Source organism: Nicotiana sylvestris, chromosome 10 (genome assembly GCF_000393655.2).
Source record: "Nicotiana sylvestris chromosome 10, ASM39365v2, whole genome shotgun sequence".
NCBI lineage: Eukaryota > Viridiplantae > Streptophyta > Magnoliopsida > Solanales > Solanaceae > Nicotiana > Nicotiana sylvestris.
The window spans coordinates 28360578-28381947 of record NC_091066.1 but is presented as its reverse complement, the minus strand read 5'-3'; positions in this window follow the sequence as shown (position 1 = coordinate 28381947).

Below are 21370 nucleotides of genomic sequence, written 5' to 3'. Positions count from 1 at the left end.
GGCCAAACCACAAAAGCGGCTTCGCAGATGCGGCCTCCCTTCGCATCTGCGGAAACTGCTGAAGTAGTCAGCTTCATTTAAGTCGAGCTCCAGCCATTTTTGACCATTTGTCACTCGGGTATTGAGCGATTTTGGAGCTGTTGAGAAGGGATTTCCACATGGCATCGTGAGGTAAGTTCATCCCCCTTATTTATAAGTTTAACACTCGAGTTTTGGGTAGATTAACACCTAAAGATTTGGAGAAATCAAGGGGTTAGAGCTAGACCTAAAGTTTTAATAAAACTTAGATTTGACCACCAAATTGGTTATGAAATGGATTAGAAATCATATATTATTGATAGGGTTATAGAGAACAACTTCTCTTGGAAAAATTTCGGAATCCGGGCACGTGGGCCCGGAGATGAATTTTAGGAACCTTGCATTTAGGGTTGGGAAATTGGTTTACTTACTAGAATATGAACTTTTGAGCATGTATTAACTAGTTCTTACCTTATTTGAATAGTTTTGGATCGTTCGGCTCCAAATTGGAGGGTTGAGCGCGTTTTTGAATCGGAATATAGGCTTCGGAGCGAGGCGAGTCTCCTTTCTAACCTTGTAAGAGGGAATTGTTCCCATATGTGATATTATTGGTTATGTGCTCCTATTTGTGTGGGCTACATACGCGCGAGGTGACGAGAGTCCGTGCGTAGCTACTATTATGTTTAAGTCCGGGTAGTCTAGGACCCAAAAGCATGCTATACTTGGATTATTTGTAATTTTATTGACAGTTTGAATTGCTTAAATCACATCGAATTAGTAAATGGATTTTTAAAAAGATTTAAACTTTATTTTCTTAAATTGTTAAAAGAGAATTGGTTTTCTTTGGATAATTGTTCCCCGATGACTCCTTGATTGACTGTCTGTGTGTGTTTAAATTCTGGAACGGGCCGAACGCCTTGGTAGATTAAATAGATGCATCTATGGTTCGCGCCATTCGACCCTCTGGCAGTGCACAGTTTAAATATTGTTGGATCAGGCCATACGTCCTTGGCATGATTTGCGCATGCTTGTATTGCTTCACTTGAAACTTATTGAAGTTGTTAATGCCTCTTCCCGGCTTGAGAATATATGTGTAAATGATGACAAGGAACTTGGAAATTTCCTATAAAAGAAAGAATTGTTTACTTGCTTCATTCTATTGAATTAAAATCATGTTTATAAAAATCCACGATTTAATATATTATTGATTTGTCGTTATTGGACCAATAGTAAGTGTCGAAGTCGACCTCTCGTCTCTACTTCTTCGAGATTAGACGGGATACTCATTGGGTACACATTATTTTTGTACTCATACTACACTTCTGTGCATTTTGTTACACAGGCGTATGCATCTCTAGTGGCCTAGTGGGCATAGCAGCATGGTTGATGCGGAGACTTAGGTGAGCCGCACTTCTCGAGACGACCCACAACAAGTAGAGTCTCTTTCAGATTACTGTATTTATTTTCTGTCCAATATTGTATTCCGGGCAGTTGTTGTATTACATTATTTCTTAGAAATTGCTCATGCACTTGTGACACCGGGTTCTGGGATGTCTATGGGTTTATCCATAAATTTTAAAAGTTGTAAAATGTTTCATTATTTATTCAGAGGAATTTACTGTGTATTGTTTAAACGTAAAAGAAGTGATTTCGGGAATATTTTAAAACGAGAATTTAATTAAGTATTTTGGTTGGCTTGCCTGACAGCGGTGTCCGGTGCCATCACGACCCTTAGTGGATTTTGGGTCGTGACACTCTGCATCTGTAGGAAGTATCATGAGTGCATGGCGAGACAACTCAGAGAACCTCGCCTAATAATCGGTCACAGACATCTGACCTGCTCAAGATGCTCAAACGGATATCGTAGCTCTTCCCTCTCCGAGGGTGGAATATACCGATCCAAGAATAACTGGGTGAACTGACCCCAGGTGAGGGGAGGAGAACCTGCTAGCCTGCCAAGAACATAGGACTTCCACCATCTACGGGCCCTGTCCTCCAGCTGAAAAGTGTAGTCCGTCCAAGTAATGGTCGGGTCAAAAACACGTTTAGTCGTTCTTTGTCGGAAAACTCTTCGTGTTTCCAGTCAAAGAGGGGCAGCTGTAAGCACGTGATTTTTGACCCTCCCCGAGAATTTTCACATTTTTTGCGTGAATATGTGAAATTGGGTCCAATATAGTCATTTTAACTATTTTACTTTATTTCGTTGCTCAAAAGAAAAATCACAAAAAATATATATATAATTTTAGTTTATGTATTTCTCATAAACTTGAAAAATACAAAAAAATTGTACTTTATTTTGGTACTTTATATAAATTCGAAAATTACAAAAAATATAGTTCTATTAATGTTTGCAGTCATTATAATTTTGAAAAATACAAAAAAATATTACTTCATATTTTTGTCTTTATTAAAGGACGAAAATTACAAAAAATATAAGTTTTATTAATATTCTATAGTCATTTTAACTTTGAAAAATACAAAAAAATTACTTCATATTTTATCTTAAAAACGAAAATTACAAATAGTTTTATTAATATTTTGTAGCTATTTTAAACCTTGAAAAATATTTAAAAAGATATAGTTTTGTTTAAATACTAGTCTTATTTTTGGTAGTTATTTTGCTTACATAGGACTAGTTAAGCAACGTGTTCCTATTTCTCGGGTCCTGGCAAAAGAATAATATTCGGGTTTAAACTACCCGGTTTTAGGCCTAATTTTCGGACCTAGCCCATAATAAACCGTGTCCAGGACACGTGGGGAACCCCACCACGCGTGGGGGACATATGCCTCGAACCCCACCACGCGTGGGGCTCATTTTTCTGGGCAGAGACTATACAAATACACGGACAAAACTTTGAAAGAGAGGACTTTTGGGGAAAAGTTAAAAAAAAACGGGATTTTAGAATTTTTGAGGAACAGCTACTACTGTTCCTCTTTCTTCTTTAAAGAGAAAGGAAAAAAAAACCCTACCCGGGACTCCCCATCGTCAAAAAAAAAAACCAACAGACCCCCTCCTCAACCCAACACCACCCGTCCCCTCCAACTCCGTCGATTGCCCGACGACCAAACCGACCCGTCGTCACCCCGCCAAACACTCCATCGTCGACCCTCCGTCAAACCCAACCAGCCCGCCTCCATGAACGACCACCCAACTCCTCCATCGCCTACCACTGTCCAAACGCCATGACCCGCGTCGACCACCACCTCCTCACGTCGCCACCAACCTCCTCAGCGTCGTCACCCCCACCAAACACTCCGTCGTCGACCACTGCCCAAACTGCGTCGTCCAACCACCCCCCGTCACTGCCAAAACGACGTCCAAACCCACCTGCTCCAACAGACCCTCCAGTCCGTCGACCTCCATAACCGCTGCCCAGTTCCGTCGACCACGACCACCCCTCCAGTCCGTCGACCTCCATAACCGCTGCCCAGTTCCGTCGACCACGACCACTCCTCCATTGCTGCTGCTTCACGTTCTTCTTCATCTATACTACCCAAACCAGTCGCGAACCACCCCCAGCGCACCAGCCTCGTCGTCGTTGCCCTTCGACTGCCGTTACCCGAAAAAAAAAACAGTAGTTTCATCGCCTCCCTTCGAGCAGCAGTTGTGGCTGCGTTTGCTGCGTCGCATCACCCAAACAACCCACAGTCCGTCAAGGTCGTCGAAAGAGAGAAGATGAGTGTCGAGGTCATTGACAATCTTGGTTCGAGTCGTCGGTTCCGTTGAGGTCGTCGTTGTTCGTCGAGTCCGTCCGTTGAAGTCGATGTAGAGGTTTGGTCCCTGGTTCTATTCGTTTCTGTCTGTTCAGGTTAGTAAGCTTCACTGTATTAGATAAAGAAATTTTACGTTCAATGTTCGAAGTTGCAATATATCGATTGATATGATAATTTTCTGCCCATGTTTCACCGTATGCATTTTAGTTCATTTTTGGGTTATGTTATTATTGTTTACTTGATGTCGTTTGATTTAGTTGTATTAGTAGTCCTAAGACACAGCTTGACGTTGATTCGCTCGTCCCTTCATTGTCTTAGTTTATTTGGACAAAATTAATATTAGTACCTGTTGTTACTACGCCCGAAACACTCATTCGCCTAACTTCTTTTATTAAATCTTGACAAGTTATGAGATTTTAGTTGTACAGAGGCCGTAAGTTTTAGTATTGTTAAAGGCGTAGAAATGGCATCCTTTAAAAATAAATAAATAATTATAAAAAAAAATGAATGAATAAAAAATAATAATAAAAATAAATAAAATGAGACGAGCCTCGCCGGAAAAAATGTACAGATTGCGGGGCCCTCACAAAATATATGTATTAAATACTTAGATTCCGGGACGGGCCGTTTAGCAAATTTCACGGCCCTACCAAAAAATAATAATGCACTAGTTGCTTTAGGCGCGCCTTTAATAATGTTATCTCCCTAAACTCGGGTGCACATTTACGTGACCCAAATCCAAATCTCAACGAAATCGAAATGTGTCTCTAATCACGGGTACATTGACTGTGACGAGGTCCGAGATGCATTTCCATGACGTTGCAAATTCCTTAAAAAAATAAGAATGAGATGAGCCTCGCCGAATAAAAATACAAATTACGGGGCCCTCAGTAAATATTTGTTTTAAATTACTTAGAATTCAGGAGGGCCGCTTAGTGAATTTCGTGGCCTTCCCAAAATAATAACGCGATAGTCTCTTTAGGCGCGTGTTTAATAATTTACTTTCTTAAGCTCGGGTGTGCATTTCATGCGACCCAAATCCGATCCCAAAACATCAAATAAAATGTGTTCCGGATTATGGGTGCATTTCATGTGACGTAGTCCAAAGACGTGTTTTAAATGATGTTCACATTTCTTTTAAAACAATAATAGTAAAGCGGTTAAAAGATAAATTTGCACATAAGTTCATATTGTATTAAAAAATCAGATAGATAAGCCAAATATAACAGTTGAGCGACCGTGCTAAAACCACGGAACTCGGGAATGCCTAACACCTTCTCCCGGGTTAACAGAATTCCTTATCTAGATTTCTGGTACGCAGACTGTAATATAGAGTCATTATTTTCCTCGATTCGGGATTAAAATTGGTGACTTGGGACACCCTAAATCTCCCAAGTGGCGACTCTGAAATAATTAAACGAATCCCGTTTCGATTGTCCTTTAATTGGAAAAAACTCCCATGCGCCCCGCGGGCGCGGAAAAAGGAGGTGTGACAACGCTTACCCCCGAAGATAGGAGGCTGAAGTCTAGTCCATCTATCCAATAAATTCTACGGGTCACCGTCCGCAACTAGTCTGAGATAGGGCACCGCTGCAGCAACTGGCTGGGCCCCATTTACGGGTAGTGCGCCCGGAGTCTAATACACTGCAGCTGCATGCCCAGGAGCCTGAGCAGTAGAGGTCTGTGCTCCCTTCATGCCTGTGAAGTAGCTGGATCTGCTGGAAATAAACCAGCCTAAGTCATAGAATCCATGAATCGTAGCATACGGCCCATGACCTCCTGGAATCCCGGTGCTGTCATAAAGTCTGCCGGGGTAGGCTCAGCTACGGGCACCTCCCAGTGCTCTCCTGCGGGATCTGCTGGTGGTACTACTGGGATAACTTTGGGACGCCCTCATCCCCTACCACGGGCCGGTGCCCTCCCCCGGCCTCTGCCTCGGCCTCTAGCAACGGGGGGAGCAGCTCCGCCCGGGTCTGGAACATCAGTTGTGCGTGTCCTCAACATCTGTGAGAGAATAGAAGAGGGAAATTTAGTATACCAACCACTGCACGATAGGAAATGAACAAAGAGTAGTTTTCCTAACACCCTATAGCCTCTCGAAGATAAATATAGACGTCTCCATACCGATCCACAAGACTCTATTAGGTTTGCCCATGACTTGTGAGACCTACGTGAACCTAGTGTTCTAATACCATATTGTCACGACCCCTTTCCATAATAGGTCATGATGGCGCCCAACACCATTACCGGGCAAGCCAACGCGAAAAAATACTAAATAAGCTCTCATTTACTTTTACCCAAAATAGTTGAAATTATTCTTTAAGTTGAAATAAAATCAGAAATGATCAGTAAAGTCAAAAATAATCATACAATCCCAAAATAATACAGTCTACTAATGTATGTGCCAAGACCTGGTGTCACAAGCTGAGGGCAACTAGTAGAATATACAAAAGAATCACACTATCCTATTGTCCAAAACATAATAGACAACAAAAATACATAAGAGAGACTCCTTCAGGCTGCTGAACGGCACGGAACGGGAAGCAACTCATCGTAGAAGTCTTGAAATCCGCTCAGGGATGTGCACCAGACTGATAGCCAGATACACCTGCCTCAAATCCTATACAATTAAGTATAGAAGTGTAGTATGAGTACATAAACAATATGTACCCAGTAAGTATCCCGTCTAATCTCGAAGAAGTAGAGACGAGAGGTCAACTTGATACTTACTAGGGTCAAATAATATGAGAAAGAATTTATAATAAGCATGGATAGCACAATTAATTAGCATCGTATGGCAAGGAATAACAGTTCTTTTTCCAAATAATATTATGGGTATTCATTTACGTTTCAAGGCATATATGAAGTTCAGTCCACAGAGAAATACTAAGTAAAGCATGCACAAGTAACACCGAGGGACGTACGACGCGATCCAACATGAAAGTAAATTGTGCATTGCCGAGGGTCGAACGGCTCGAACCATAGATGTATCTATTATCCCACTCGCGAATCACACGTGCGACGTGGTCAAATATAAATAAACTCATCAACAAGAAGACAATAATATATATTTGAGGAGTTGTTATACGCAGGAATATTCAAATTCTCTTTAGAAGGCCAAGCAAGATAAGGTTCCTCTACTAGTCTCATTTACCTTATTCAACATAATTTATATGAAGCCGAATTTATCATCAAGTTACAAGAATATCACGTAGAGCATGCTTTTGGGTCCTAGACTACCCGGACTTAACATAATAATAGCTACGCACGGACTCTCGTCACCTAGTGTGTACATAGCCCCCGCATATAATAGCAATTAATTCAATTATTACGCCTACGGGGACAATTCCCTCTTACAAGGTTAGAAGGGAGACTCACCTCGCTCCAAAGTGCACTTCCAATCCCAAGAACGAGTCCAAGCCCTCAATTCGGAGCCGAACGTTCCCAAACTAGTCAAATGAGGTAGGAATTAGTCAATAGAGACTCACAAGATCGAATTCTAGCAATTTAAGCAATTTCTCAATCTTTAACACAAGTTTCCTAAAATCCGACCCCGGGTCCACGTGCTCGGATTCCGAAATTTTTTGAAGGAAGTTGTTCTCCATAACCTAAGGATCAAGAACGTATGATTTCTAATTCATTCCATAACAAATTTCGTGGTTAAATCTAACTTTTATTAAAACCCTAGGTTTTGCTCTAACCCCTTGATTTTACCTAAATTCTAGTGTTTAATCTACCTAAAACATAAGTATTAAACTAAGAATTAGTGGGATGAACTTACTTCAAGATGCTAGGTGGAAGTCTTCTCTCAAAAGCTCCCAAATTCGCCAATGGAGGAGTGAAAAGTGGTAAAAATTTACTTAGAACCCGTATTAAATGAAGATCATTGCTTCAGCGATTTCCGCATCTGCAAGAAAGGACCGCATCTGCGAAAGGGGCTAAAAGGGCTGGAACCTCTTCTGCGGTCTTGAGGCCGCTTCTGCGGTTCGAGAGCTGCTTCTGCGGTTTGGTCTGGCCTTCCCTGGGCTGCATCTGCGATAGATGGACCACATCTGCAGTCTCGCACCTGCGGTCCACGAACCGCAGGTGCGGTTATGTTAGAAGCAGCAGCTTGAGCACTTCTCAAAAATTTCAACTTCACTCGAGCCTCGTCCGATTGACACTCGGGGCTCCCAGGCCCCCGCCCAAACATACCGACAAGTCTGAAATTACGAAACGTACCTACTCGAACCTTCGGAATGCCCGGAACAACGCTAAATCTAAGAATCACTCCCTAAAACCAATTGAATCAAACTTATGAACTTCAAGTTCTTAATTTTTCCTCTAACGGTCCAAAATGCCCTTAAACTACTTGAATTGACACCAAATTTTGCGGGCAAGTCGTAAATATTATTTCGGACCTATATCGGCTTCAGAACTAACATACGAGCTCGATACCCATGTGATCAATCATTAATTAGTTTCTTTAAATCCATACAACTTCAATTTAACAATTTCTAATAAAAATTCATTACTCGGGCTAGGGACCTCGAAATTCGATTCTGGGCATACGCCCAGGTCCCATATTTTCCTACGGACCCTCCGGACCGTCAAACCACGAATCCGGGTCCGTTTTCTCAAAATATTGACCAAAGTCAAACTTAGCCTTTTAAGAAAATCCTAAGGAATCAAATTGGCATATTACCCTCCAAACTCTTCCAAATCTCGAACCAACCATCTCCGCAAGTCATATATTAGCTAAAGCAAGTTCGAAAAGTTTTATTGAAGGGAACAGGGTTCTAAAAGGCAAAACGACCAGTCGGGTCGTTACAGTTCCGAAGGTTGGAACAAGTTTGAATGATGTTATGGGATATGTTGGCATATTTGGTTAAGGTCCCGAGGGCCTCGGGTGAGTTTCAGGGTGTTTATTCATTGCGTTCGCGAGAGAAGTTACGCGATTGCGAAGGGTTAGTCTATGGAAACATCGCGTTCGCGAGTGGCAAGACACGATCGCGAAGGAAGGATTTTTTGTCAATGTTATTTTGTGCTTCGCGAACGCGAGGCGTTGACCGCGTTCGCGAAGAAGGTAAGTTTTACCTGGGGCAGAATATTTAAAAGTGAGTTTTCGCGAGCTTTGGTCTATTTTTTCCATTGTTGAATGAATTTTAGAGCTTTTTGAGAAGATTTGAAGAGGGATTCAAGAGAGAACACCTAGAGGTAAGATTTTTGAACTCAACACTTAATTCTTGTGTGAATTCTACCGAATTAATCATGGAAATTAAGCCTAAAATTTAAGAATTATGGCTTGGATTAGGAGAGTGTAAATTGGGAATTTGAAGGGGCAATTGAGGTCCGATTTTGATGTTTTTGGTATGTATAGACTAGTGAGAGGATGAGGATTCTTCTTATGTGACTTTATCGGGTTCCAAGATGTGGGCCCGGGGGTCGGGTTTGAGCAATTTCGGGGATATTTATGTAAATTGGAGATTATCGAGTGGGCTTTGTTCCATTAGCATATTTTAATAGTTATGTACTGATTGTGGCTAGATTTGGAGCATCCGGAGGTCGATTCGTGAGGGCAGAGACATCACGGGCTAGAGTTTGGACCGGATTGAGGTAAGTAATGATTATAAATGTTGTCCCGAGGGTTTGAAACCCCGGATTTCACATTGTTGTGCTACTTGAGGTGACGCACACGCTAGATGATGAGCGTAGAGTCGTGCACCTTTGGGGATTGTGACTTGGTCCATCCCGTACGACTGTTAAGTCGCGTATTTGATTTGAAATCTTATGATATCCCATGTTTTATAGATTGATATTATATTTTGGGTTGTGTGCCATGTTTGGGGCCTTGTGCCGACCTGTTGAGGCCCTTAGGGGCATTTTTACTATTTTTCCTCACTCTCTTTGTTTCGAAAGCATATCCTCAGTCATTTACCTATTTATTATTTAAACCTGGTTTTATCACTTAATTCTTAAAATGTGAAAACTGTTTGGGCTGAGTTCCCTGTTTTACTAATGGTCCGAGTGATCATGAGGTTGGTGACTAAGATAGCCCGAGGGCCTAGTTGTGAGGATTATATATCTATGGATCGGGTTGCACGCCGCAATAATATATATATATATATATATATACTCACATATATATACACATACATATATATATATATATATACACACACACACATATATATATATATATACACACACTACACACACACACACACATATATATATATATATATACATATATATGTATATGGATCAGGTTGCACGCCGCAGCGATATAGCACTTGGGCTGTAGGAGCCCCTCCGGAGTCTGTACACCCCCAGTGAGCGCAATCGACTATATATATGGATTGGGCTGCATGCCGCATCGATATATGGATCGGGTTGCACGCCGCAGCGATATATGGATCGGGCTGCACGCCGCAGCGATATATGGATCGGGCTGCACGCCACAACGGTTACTATATGGTACCTGTTGAGCGTGAGTGCTGAGTGTGAGCGCTGATTGGTAAGAGTTAAGTCACGGCTGATAGAGAGGCTTGCCCGAGGGGCTATAGACATATATGTACATGAGTGATGCTTTGCCTGAGGGGCCTGTTTATGAACTTACTATTTTTTCACTCCTCCTTAAAGTGAGTTTTTATCAAATATGTTAATTTAATTACTACTTCACTCATTTTTAGATCGAGCCTCTATTGAAAATGTTGAGCAAACGCTTTAAACAACTTTCATTCAAACTGAAGTTTTTAAGTTGTGAAATGAGTATACATTTCTATTTTGTCGAGGGGCTGTATACGAACTATGTTTTGCCTGAGGGGTCAATTATGATTTTTATCTCTTTTATTATAAATGGTATTGAACCCCTACTGAACTATTGGAAAACATTTTTAAATGATTTTTACCAAAAACTGAATTTTAAATGAGATAATTGACTCGAATTCTGATTTGAAAGCTTGTTGTGCTTATGGAGTTTATCATAATGTGGATTCATCGTTTCTTACTGCTCAGTCTTTATTTACTCTTATTACTTACTGGGTTGGAGTACTCACATTACTCCATGCACCTCGTGTGCAGATTCAGGTATTTCGAAACCTGGTAACAAACGTTGATTGCACAGAGGCGGAGTCATCAGAGTTAGCAAGGTGGCTGCATGACGTTCGCAGCACTACTTCCTTCCTCTCATTTTCATTACTGTACTTAGTACACTTTTGACTGTTCTTGTTGTATTCAGACCTTGGTAGATACTCATGACTAGTGACACCCCGATGTCGGGCTTATGTAATTATTCTGCATTTTTCTTTTAAATTTTCATTATGAGATTATTGGTTTATAAATGGTATACGTTAACTTTTATTGGAAAGTGGTTGATTTGGGAATTGTATCGGCTGACCTTGTCTTCACTATAGGCACCATCATGACCGGGTCCGATTGGGGTCATGACAAGTAAGATTACTCTTTGAACTCAAGAGATACAAATACTATACAGAAGAATCATCCCTCGAGATATTGTGAGAAAAAAATCATGAAAACTCCATGAAACATACAGCCAAAAACCTCAGTAAAACATAACGCAAAACACCAATTTCTAGCAGTAAAAATGCAGCAATAACAGCTATTTGAGGAGCACAAGAATTGTTCATTTTCACAGCCTTCTTCTTCCACCTTAAGCCCACACAAACTATCTATAAACTCCACCATTGAACAACCCCAAAATACTCCAAAAAGCTGCCAAAATCAGCAGCAAACAGTCCGAAACGCTGCGACTTTCTCACCCAAAACAACAACACCCAAAAATAGTCAAAAAATTCCAATTGAAACCTGCTGCCGACATCGCTCAAAAACATTCCAGAAATCTAGACCAAGAGCAGTCAAAACTTAGTGAAAAATGGCCATAAGATCTACCGCAAAACTCACCCCAAAACGTCACTCAAAACAGCCCCCGTAACTTCTAAATATCAACCAAGAACGCATCTTAAATTCTTCCAAAACGCAGCAGAAAAATGACCTAAAAATATCCATGAAAGCACACCTAAATCCAGCCCCAAAACAGCTGCAAAAAAGTCCAAAACGCTGCTACTTCCACCTTAAAAATAAAAATACCAAAACTAAATTCATAATGACACAGGTAATTACTTTCGTTGATATCAAAATAACAATATTTGATACACATGTAATTACTTATGCAACTGCATAACTGTGACGACCCGGCCAGTTGTCTCATGAGTTACCGCTCCGTTTTCCCCATTTCAGCTACTTTATGCTTCGTCATCTGTATTTTTGTGGTATCGGGTTGGTCGGATTGATTTCGGAATGAGTTTGGTAAAGTTTGAGACACTTAGTCTCTTTTAAGAAGGCTTAAGTTGGAAAAGTCAACCGGATGTTGACTTATGTGTTAGGCTCAAAAGTGAGTTCCGATGGTTCAGTAGCTTCGGGAGGTGATTTGTAACTTAGGAGCGTGATTGGAATGGGTTTTGGAGGTTCAGAGTAGAATTAGCCTTGAATTGGCGATGTTGTTATTTAGGCGATTTTCGGTTGTTAGGCGAGATTTTGATTAGGGGTCGGAATGGAATTTCGAGAGTTGCAGTAGCTTTGTCGTGTCATTTGGGATGTGTGTGAAAAATTTCAGGTCATTCGGACGTGGTTTGGTTGGGTTTTTGATCAAAAGCGTATTTCAGAAGATTTTTGAAACTTAGGCTTGAATCCGATGTGATTTGGTAGATTTGATATTGTTGGAGGTGTTTTGATAATTGGGACAAGTTTGAATAAGATATTGGGTTATGTGTGTGCTTTTGGTTGAGGTCCCGGGGGACCTCGGGGTGATTTCGGATGGTTAGCGGGAAGATTTGAACTTGGGAGATTGCAGAAAATATTGTTGCTTCTGGTATTTTGCACCTGCGGTTTGGGGACCGTAGGTGCGGCGCCGCATAAGCGAAGAGTTGGTTGCAGAAGCGAAAATTTGGACAGGTGTGCAGATATCGTAGAAGCGGTCAAGTAGCCGCATCTGCGAAGCCGCAGATGTGGAAGTCCTATCGCAGATGCGATTTTGGGTTTTAAGTGAAGGACCGCAGAAGTGGTGGTTTGGCCGCATATGCGGTACCGCAGAAGTGGGCATTGCACTGCAGATGCGGAAATGCCTGGGCAGATGAATTAAAAAAAGCCCTTCGCGAATTTTGGGTTATTTCACCATTTTTGACTTCGGCTTGAGAGCTTTTGGACGATTTGGAAGAGGGATTTCAAGGGAACTTCGTTAAGGTAAGGATTTTGGACCTAAAATACATTTCTATGATAGAATTTCATGGATTAAGGCTATAAATAAAGGAATTAAAAGGTTTAGGGAAACTAGGGCTTGAGAACTTAGGGATTTGAAGGACCATTTGGGGTCGGATTTGAGAACTTTTGATATGGATGAACTTGTGGGGAGATAAGGAATCTATTGATGTGAAAATTTCTGATTTTCGAGAAGTGGGCCCGGGGGTCGGGTTTTGGTAATTTCGGGATTTGTGCCATTTGTTGATTGTTTTTGCTTGGGTTTTGTTCCCTTAGCATAGTTGACGTACTCGTTCTGATTTTGGATAGATTCGACGCGCGTGGAGGCTGATTCGAGGGGTAAAGGCGTCGCGAGCTAGGGATTTAGCCGGTTCGAGGTGAGTAATGATTGTAAATGATGCTTTGAGGGTTTGAAACCCTGGACTTGCACATCGTAGTGCTATTTTGAGGTGAGACACACGCTCGATGACGAGCGTAGGGTCGTGCACTATTGGGGATTGTGACTTGGTTCGTCCCGATTGATGATTTTACCGCGTATTTGACTGAAACTTATTTGCGATCATCGTGATTTGGGCTGATTGCCATATTTGGGCTTTGTGCCAACTATTTGAACCATTCAGGGTTTTTTATTACTATTTCCTCACTGTTTTAACTTATTACTGGAACTCAATCATGTTATTTTCCACTATTTTACTACTCAACCATTTTTACTCAGTTTTGAGACTTAAATGATATTTTTAAATGATGTTTGGGCTGAGAAATACTATTTTACTATTGCCCGAGGGGCTTGTGATAATTTTTGGACTGAGTAAGGCCGAGCCCCTAGTTGTGAGGATACATTGATACTAATATGAGGTCGAGGGCCTGAGATACATAAATATGCCACGAGGTGTCTTGATTAATATGAGGCCGAGGGCCTAGATTTTATGCCACGAGATGACTTGATATTCCGCTTGGGCCATAAGGGGACCCTCCCGAAGTCTGTACATCCCCAGTGAGCGCGGGTACCCATTGTGATGTGAGATTGAGCCCGAGGAGCTAATATTGTTCTGAGATTGAGCCCGAGGGGCTAGTACTGTTCTGAGATGTTGCCCAAGGGGCGGATTCGTTGATACTGTGCCCGAGGGGTGAACTTCTATTTGTTTACTTACCTGTCAATTACTTGTTTTACTTGTTGAAAAGGGATTTTACTTGACTCTTCAATGTTTTACTGTTTTAAGTAATTTTTACTGCTTCAGTATAGAATGTCTTGTGTTTTATGTGTTTTCTTACTTTCAGTCGTTATTTACATTTATTACTCACGGAGTTGGAGTACTCACTTTACTCCATGGCTCCATGCACCCTGTGTGCAGATTCAAGCGTAGCTGGTACTGCTCCTGAGTGCTGATTCCTCTAGTTCCAGGCGGTTTTCGGATACTACAAGGTAGTTGTTGACATCCGCAGCCCCGTGTCTCTACTTCTCTATCATTTCTGTTTCCTTTCAAACACTTGTAGTAGTTTATGACTTTAGCAGACTAGTATTATGGTTTAGAGATGCTCGTGACTTGTGACACCCCGGTTAGGGCTGTGTCGGGTTGGACTTTCCGCATTGTTATCGATATTTCCGCTATTTAGTATTGTTTAAATCATGTTTAGACTATTTTTATGTTGATTAACTGCTTTAAGAGTTGAGTTGGGTTGAACAGGCTGGCCTTGTCTTCACGAGAGGTGCCATCACGATCGGGTTCGGGGTTAGGGTCGTGACAAGTTGGTATCAGAGCCTAGGTTATATAGGTCTCACGAGTCTGAGCAGGTTTAGTAGAGTCTCGCGGATCGGTATGGAGACGTCTGTATTTATCCTCGAGAGGCTGCAGAATCTTTAGGAAAATTTCACATTCTTGAAATTTTTGTCGTGCAAACTTGTTGATCTGAGTACTAAACTTCTGTTATTCCATTCTCGCACAGATGGTGAGGACATGAGCTACCGGGCAGGGTGGACGACCACCAGTGCCACTAGTTGAGACCACCAGAGGCCAAGGACGCGGTCGTGGTCGTGGCAGAGGCAGAGCAACGAGGGCAATCCACCAGCTGCCCTAGCTCAGGATCAGGCTCCAGCTATGGATGCTCCAACAGCACCAGTTCTGGCACCAGCTGTGCCCATCGTGATTCTGGGTCTTCAGGAGGCCTTGGCACAGATCTTATCAGTTTGCACTGGCCTGGCTCAGGCAATTTCAGCCACTACAGCCACAGCTACTTCATAGGCCGGGGGAGGCAATCAGACTCCCATCGCTCGTACACCTAAGCAGGTAATGCAGGGACTTCAGACGCTGGGGGCGCATCCAGCCCAGCGGTCGCAGCTGCTCAAGACTATGTGGTTCCTATCATGCCGAAGGATGAGCAACGTAGATTGGAGAGGTTTGGTAGATTATAGCCTCCGACCTTCATTGGCGTAGAGGGCAAGGATGCCCAGGGCTTTTTGGATAAGTGTTAGAGGATGCTTCGTACTGCCGGTATTCAGGAGACCAGCGGGGCCGCTTTTACCAGCTATCAGTTTTCAGGAGCTGCTTTTACTTGGTGGGAGGATTTTGAGAGGCATAGGCCTGTTGGTGCAGCGCCCCTTACTTGGCAGCAGTTCTCTGTTCTCTTCCTGGAGAAGTATGTGCCGCAGTCCCGCAGAGAGGAGCAGCATAAACAGTTTGAGTGGTTGCGACAGGGGGATATGACTGTGTCACAGTATGAGTTGAGGTTTTCTGAGTTGGCTCGTCATGCCATCTGGATGGTTCCGACAGATCGAGAGAGGATCAGGAGATTTGTTGATGGTCTTACTTACCACCTCCATATTTTTATGACTAGAAAGAGGGTGACTGGTGCTACCTTCGAGGAGGTTGTTGATATCGCCAGTGAGATTGAGACTGTTCGCCATCAGGAGCGAGAGGAGAGGGAGGCTAAGAGGCCTCGAGGATCTAGCAACTATAGTAGTGCTCCTTCGAGGGGCCAATTCCAGCACAGTAGAGGCCGTTCATTTAGGCATACTCAGTCAGCTCGCCCAGGTTATCGGGGGGCATCTTCGGGTCATGGTTATCATGGATCTCAGTAGGGCCAGTCCTTACTCAGTGCCCTTCCAGCTCAGAGTTCATTTTGTGCCCCATCGGTTCAGGGTTCTTCTATGCCGAGTGCATCAGCTAGTCACTTCGATGTGAGGGGTTCCCTTCAGTCCCCTTCTCCAGCACCTGGGAGTTGTTATGAGTGTGGCAAGATGGGCCACATGTGGAGGCAGTGTCCTCGTCGTGTTGCTAGTTCGTCCCAGCAGAGGGGTCAGTCTTTGGCTTCAACGCTAGTTTCTTCACCACCACTCACTCAGCCAGCTAGGGGTGGAGGTCAGTCGGCCAGGGGTCGCCCCAGAGAGGGAGGTCAATCAGGGGGCGGTCAGGCCGGTTTCTATGCCATCCCAGGCAGACCAGATGCTATTGCTTCAAATGCTGTCATTACAGGTATTGTTTCAGTCTGCCACAGAGATGCCTCTGTATTATTTGATGCGGTTCCACCTTTTTTTATGTGTCATTATACTTTGCTCTTTATTTGGATACGCCCCGTGAGCTTCTTACTTTACCTGTTCATGTATCTACCCCAGTGGGCGATACTGTTGTTGTAGACTGTGTGTACCGGTCATGTGTGGGGACTATCGGGGGTCTACAGACCCGAGTGGATCTATTACTATTGAGCATGGTGGATTTTGATGTCATTTTGGGCATGGATTGATTATCTCCATGTCGTGCTATTCTGGACTGTCATGCTAAGGCAGTCACATTGGCTATGTCGGGTGTGCCACGAATCGAGTGGTGAGGTGTGACTGATTATGTTCTTAGTAGAGTGATCTCTTTCTTGAGAGCCCAGCGTATGGTTGGGAAGGGTTGTCTTTCATACCTAGCATTTGTGAGGGATGTTGGAGCTGAGACTCCCAGTATTGATTCTGTTCCACTTGTGAGGGATTCTCCCAATGTGTTTCCTGCATACCTGCTGGGCATATCACCGGACAGGGATATTGACTTTGGTATTGACCTAGTGCCGGACACTCAGCCCATTTCTATTCCGTCGTATCGTATGGCACCAGCGGAGTTGAAGGAATTGAAGGAGCAATTTCAAGAGCTCCTAGGTAAGGGGTTCATTTGGTTGGAGTGCGCCGGTTCTGTTTGTGAAGAAGAAAGATGGCACAATGAGAATGTACATTGATTATAGGCAATTGAACAAGGTAACAATTAAGAACAAGTATCCTTTGCCTCGCATTGATGATTTATTTGACCAGCTTCAAGGAGCGAAGGTGTTCTCCAAGATTGATCTCCATTCAGGTTATCACCGGTTGAAGATCAGAGACTCGGATATTCTTAAGACGGCTTTCAGGACCCGATATGGTCATTATGAGTTCTTGGTGATGTCTTTTGGGCTGACCAATGCTCCAGCAGCGTTCATGCATTTGATGAACAGCGTGTTCCGGCCTTATCTTGATTCATTCATCATATTCTTTATTGATGATATTCTGGTGTATTCGCGTAGTCAGGAGGAGCACGCGGAGCATTTGAGAGTTGTATTGCAGAGATTGAGAGAGGAGAAGCTTTATGCAAAATTCTCCAAGTGTGAGTCTTGGCTTGGTTCAGTGGCTTTCTTGGGGCATATGGTGTCCAGTGAGGGTATTCAGGTTGATCCGAAGAAGATATAGGCGGTTCAAAGTTGGCCCAGACCGTCCTCAACCACAGAGATTTGTAGCTTTCTTGGTTTGGCAGGCTATTATCGCCGATTTGTTCAGGGATTCTCATCTATCGCATCGCCCTTGACCAAGTTGACTCAGAAGGGTGCTCCATTTGTATGGTCGGACGAGTGTGAGGAGAGCTTTCTGAAGCTCAAGACAGCCTTGACCACAACTCCAATGTTGGTTTTGCCATCAACTTCAGGTTCATATACCATGTATTGAGATGCTTCGAGAGTTGGGATTGGTTGTGTGTTGATGTAGGAGGGTAGAGTTATTGCTTATGCTTCTCGTCAGTTGAAGCCCCATGAGAAGAACTACCCCGTTCATGATTTGGAGTTGGCTGCCATAGTTCATGCATTGAAGATTTGGAGGCACTACTTGTATGGCGTATCTTGTGAGGTGTTCACTGATCATCGCAGTCTTCAGCATTTGTTCAAGCAAAAGGATCTTAATTTGAGGCAGCAGAGATGGTTGGAGTTGCTTAAAGATTATGATATCACTATATTGTACCATCCGGGAAAGGCCAATGTGGTAGCCGATGCTTTGAGCTGAAAGGCAGTGAGTATGGTGAGTTTGGCATATATTACAGTTAGGGAGAGACCTCTTGCATTTGATGTCAGGCCTTGGCCAATCGGTTTGTGAGATTAGATATTTCGGAGCCCAGTTGGGTATTGGCTTGTGTGGTATCTCGGTCTTCCTTATATGATCGCATCAGAGAGCGCCAGTACGATGATCCACATTTGCTAGTCCTTAAGGATAGAGTTCAGCATGATGATGCCAGAGATGTGACCATCGGCGATAATGGGGTGTTGAAGATGCAAGGCCGGATTTGCGTGCCCAATGTGGATGGGCTTCGGGAGTTGATTCTAGAGGAGGCCCATAGCTCGCGGTATTCCATTCATCCGGGTGCCGCGAAGATGTATCAAGATTTGAGGCAGTACTACTCAGTCATTTTTATTCCAGTCATGTTATTTTCCATTGTTTTACTACTCATCCATTTTTGCTCAGTTTTGAGACTTAAATGATATTTTCAAATTATGTTTGGGCTGAGAAATGTTGTTTTACTATTGTCCGAGGGGCTTGTGATGATTTTTGGACTGAGCAAGGCCGAGCCCCCTGTTGTGAGGATACATTGATACTAATATGAGGCCAAGGGCCTGAGATACATAAATATGACACGAGGTGGCTTGATTGATATAGGGTCGAGGGCCTAGATTTGATGCCACGAGATGGCTTGATATTGCGCTTGGGCCGTAAGGGGCCCCTCCCGGAGTCTGCACACCCCCAGTGAGCGCGGGTATCCATTGTGATGTGAAATTGAGCCCGAGGAACTAATATTATTCTGAGATTGAGCCCGAGGGGCTGGTACTATTCTGAGATGTTGCCCAAGGGGCAGATTCGTTGATACTGTGCCCGAGGGGCGAACTTCTATTTGTTTACTTACCTGTCAATTACTTGTTTTACTTGTTGAAAAGGGATTTTACTTGACTCTTCACTATTTTATTATTTTACTATTTTAAGTAATTTTTACTGCTTCAGTATAGAATGCCTTGTGTTGTACGTGTTTTCTTACTTTCAGTCGTTATTTACATTTGTTACTCACTAAGTTGGAGTACTCACTTTACTCCCTGCACTCTGTGTGCAGATTCAGGCATAGCTGGTACTGCTCTTGAGTGTTGATTCCTCCAGTTCCAGGCGGTTTTTGGAGACTACGAGATAGTTGTTGACGTCCGCAGCCTCGTGTCTCTACTTCTCTATCATTTATGTTTCCTTTCAAACACTTGTAGTAGTTTATGACTTTAGCATACTAGTATTATGGTTTAGAAATGCTCATGACATGTGACCCCCCGGTTAGGGCTGTGTTGAGTTGGACTTTCCGCATTGTTATCGATATTTTTGCTATTTAGTTTTTTTTAAAATCATATTTAGACTATTTTTATGTTGATTAACTGCTTTAAGAGTTGAGTTGGGTTGAACTAGCTAGCCTTGTCTTCACGAGAAGCGCCATCACGACCGGGTTCGGGGTTAGGGTCGTGACAATAACACCCCATCCTTATTCTCTATGGGATGCCAGATCAAGCTATCGTCTACATTTTTTAATAATATTTTATTGTAGCTAATCTTCAATATACTACTTTTAACAATTAAAACGGACATAAAAGCACATGTACTGAATCGTGAAGTAGCAACACAGAGAATAACACCTTTTCTTTGCCCAATTCAATACCGCATAACGTAATATTCAGAAATTAAATATAGAAATTGAAGAAATGAACCTTTGAGAAACTGAGCTTGAGATTTCCTTGAAGGACCACCATCATTAAACAAAATCACTTTACCTGTCAAAATAAGGTTTATGAATAGAAAAGACGGCGCAAATTAAAATTAGAATGTTAATTATGTTTTAGAAACAGAAGAGGGAAAACATCTAACTATCTTATAATGAGGATATGATATCATAAGTACACACACAAGGTAGATATATTTTGAACTGATTGAAGAATGAGTTAGCCTATTGTTATTAATTCTTAACAAGTTCTAACTTTTACCAAATTAACATTTTTACTAATATTGTGAATATTTACAAATCGTTGTGTTTATGTATATTTATCCATAGGAGGAACGAAATTCGTCTCCCATGTTTCATATTTTAAAAGCGGTGTAGGTTGTGAAATTTGATCGTAAGAGTATGTTTGGAATATGTATATTTTTTTTTCTTTTTCTTATCTTCTTAACATATCGCACATATAGTTTAGTTGTATGTGATGTAATATCATAAGAAATTACATATTTTCGGATTTTTAGATTGCTAAATAGAAACATAATGGCTAAATAGTCTTTAGATGAAGAGAGGTAGAATTTGTAATTGTTGTTGTTCATTTGTCGTATGAGCAAATCGTCATGGTTATGCAACGGGTGGTGATTGGAGCTATTGTTCCTGCACTATTTGATACCCCAAAAATGAGTTAGTCAGAAGACTTTGAAATCGTCATAGAAGAGTTTGGAATACCTTACAAATTTATAGAAGGTTATCTAGTGATGACACATTATCGATGTTATAATTCATCTAACTTTTGTCTTCATATCTACGGTTATTCGTGAATATATAGTAAAAGGCTTCAATAATTTCATGGGAAGTTTTACACACATACCATTCTATCCAAATCCATTAAAATGGTTGGAGTTGGACATAATGTTATTTCACTTTGTATAGGCTTCATTGGCTATATGATTTATTTTTTCATGTTTTTTCTTTCAATATCATTTACTTACTCTATATTCATGCTTCAAGTTGGTGAAACAGTCAAAAGTGTTTTTAAAGGGTATAAAGAATATGAGAGTGTCTTGCCTCACATGGACTTACAAATCCAACGTATTCCATTGGTTCCAGCGACGTCCGAGATGATATTTTTGGAATACTTGTCCCCTATCCTTTTTAGATTAGATAGTAATTCTTGGCCTGTTTTTTTGACTACTTTTGTTAGTTAAATTGAAGTAATCTGCTCATCAAGAGTAACTACCCTTTTTATTTTTTTTGTCGCTAACATGAATTGCCTTTGTTGTTGTTGTGATGTATAAATGCTAATCTACATGATTATAATTCAATTTACACAAACTACTGAGGAACAGGAATGTTCTGATTCAACTTCAAGTGCACAA